Source organism: Gopherus flavomarginatus, chromosome 4 (genome assembly GCF_025201925.1).
Source record: "Gopherus flavomarginatus isolate rGopFla2 chromosome 4, rGopFla2.mat.asm, whole genome shotgun sequence".
In the NCBI taxonomy this organism is placed as follows: domain Eukaryota; kingdom Metazoa; phylum Chordata; order Testudines; family Testudinidae; genus Gopherus; species Gopherus flavomarginatus.
The window spans coordinates 26,154,230-26,156,657 of record NC_066620.1 but is presented as its reverse complement, the minus strand read 5'-3'; the positions used below and the strand labels follow the sequence as shown (position 1 = coordinate 26,156,657).

Genomic DNA, 2,428 nt, shown 5'->3' with positions numbered 1-2,428 from the left:
TACCTTTTAAAGCTGTATCTCCACCTAACCCTAGGGAGCCGAGCATAGGTAGTGTTGTCTAGTGGCCAGAACAGAGGCCAGGGAGCCAGGAGCCCAGACAAGTCCCTGTTGCTCTCTGTGTCTCAGGTTTTCCACCTTTGCAGTGTCACCTTCCTCTTGGGTGAAACCTGCTACAGAAGCTCACAGTGATCCTTGCTTTCGTTCGGCTTCCCTCTCCCCCCTACTCATCTTGCCACCACATTCCCTCCATGTTGCCACCCCCTGACACGGAGACCCCTTCACCACTGACGGGATGGACGGCGAGACCATCTCAAGAGAGCCGCTCCTGTTGCTCTGCAGGCACGGCAGGACCCCAGGCCTTGGAGAGGCTAAGCAGAGGGGCAGCCAGCTGAATTCTTCCTTTTCACTCCCACTTGACTCAAGTATCTGCATCACATTTGTGAAATAACCAAGTGGCCCAGGGAGTCCAGGGCCAGGTTCTCTGAGCTCAGCCTCACCGTGTAAACTGGGAAGAGAAGAGGAAAAGAGGGGGAAGAAGGGAGAGGAGGAGTTTTATTGCCAAAGCAGGTTCCAGCGACATGACTAGCAGTGACCAAGGCCAGGTCTGTGCTACGGAACTACAGTGGCACAGTAGAGACCCAGCCGACAGCCACAGAAGGGGTTTTAATGTAACTGCAGGAACCCCACCCCCAAAGTGACAGCAGCCAGGCTGATGGAAGCATCTTCTGTCGATATCGCCGCATCTATAGCAGGGGGGAGAGTGGCACAGCTACATCGGGGGGGTGGGTTTTTCACAGCCCTGAGCCCTGTAGTTATGTCAGCCTAGACCAGGCCTGAGCCAGGTGGAACACAAAGCCGAGAGCTCAGGTAAGTCTCTGACCGAGCTGGGGAAGGGCTACAGAACAAGCTAGATACAAGGGGGAGAGGTGCTCAGAAGCAGAGGACTGCAGAGATCTGGACACTGCTTTGACTAGTTCAGATGATCTCTCACGTCTGACGTGAACAAACGCGTTGGATTTTTTCAGCTCTCACACCTATCCCAGTCACAAATCACATTTCAGTATTGAATGTTTCCATTGCTCTTCTTGTGCAGTGATGGGGACTGTCCTCCATTCTTACTGTGGAAAAATCACAGCAGCAAGATGGAGTCTGGAGTCACATGGGCAAATCACATGTCCATGCATGACTTAGTTTGCAGGCCAGCACCGTTCTTTACATGTTAGCTTGAATGTTCCTAGGAAAGCTCAGATGTGGATTGGCATCTCCCAAAGTCCAGTGTCAGCGAAGCATTTCTTGATTGGGCACTTCCTGAGAATAGTCCTTTCTCAAGAAGCTGACCAAATGCATCACTGAGGCTACCTGGAATCAAATCCATTTGAGATACAAGTACATAGCCCATATGCATAACTTCAAATACAAAAATGGTACACACATACAACTAGTATAATTATAACCAGCAAATCATAACCTTGTCATAGACACCTCACATGACAACCTTTGCACATTGGCCTCATGCCATGTAGCCGTGTTGTCTCAAAGGGCGACAGCAGGAAGAATGGTGCCTTCATAGACAACCCAATATTCCATAACATAGTTAAGGAAAATATTTCTCAAAGAACTCTCAGTAAAAGATCAGAAACAGCCAGTGTCTGCACCAGTCTACGGGCATTGGTATTTTCTTGAAATTTGTCAGACCAACCTAGCTAACACCTACCTCACACTTGAACCTCTTCTTTTCACACTGTTGCTCATTCTCAAGGTCTGCTTTGCCTCCAGACAGATCCATTCTCTTTCAGTACGGCCTTGCTCTTTCACTGAGGTGTTGGAGTAAACACTTCCCTTCACTCTAGTCTCAGACAAACACTAGTATTAACTGTTTGCTACTGCTAGGTTTAGAAAGCATTTGTGGAGTGGAAGATGCCATTTCTGGGGGATTGTTCCCATGCTGCAGTACTTTATGTTCAAACATCTCCCAGCTTCCTTGGTGAAAACAACACCAGGTTTCTTTGCAATATATAAGAAGGAAGTACCTTTTCACCCCAGATGGAACTTGAACCCACAGCCTCTGGCTTAGGAAGCCAATGCCTTATCCATTAGGCCACTGGGGCTCTTAATTGCATGGGAAAGAGGGGTGGAAATTCCCTCTCATAATTGCATATTCCTCACATTCACTCAGAAGCTAAATACCCCATTTAATCACCTTACAGAAATGTCTGCATCCCCTGGCAGCGAGGCAACTGTGCAGGTCGTTGACAGAACTGAGCACCACCTTTCTACCAGCCATCTTTAGAGAAGAACCCCACCCTAGAGTCACCCCTCCTTCCTTCAGCACCTCCACGTCTGTGGCTCTGAGTGGCAGTAGGATGATTAGGGAGCAAATCCAGGGCTGGAAGAGGGGTAAGGTCAGCCTGTAAGGAGTAACCAGGTG

At 49.0% G+C, this 2,428-nt stretch overlaps 1 non-coding gene across 1 annotated transcript; it reads right to left on the bottom strand.

The window, feature by feature from the left end:
* Nucleotides 1-2,035: 2,035 nt before the first annotated feature.
* On the bottom strand, nt 2,036-2,108 carry TRNAR-CCU (transfer RNA arginine (anticodon CCU)). Its single transcript has one exon. It is a non-coding gene; the product is annotated as a tRNA-Arg (tRNA).
* Between the last annotated feature and the right edge of the window lie 320 nt (nt 2,109-2,428).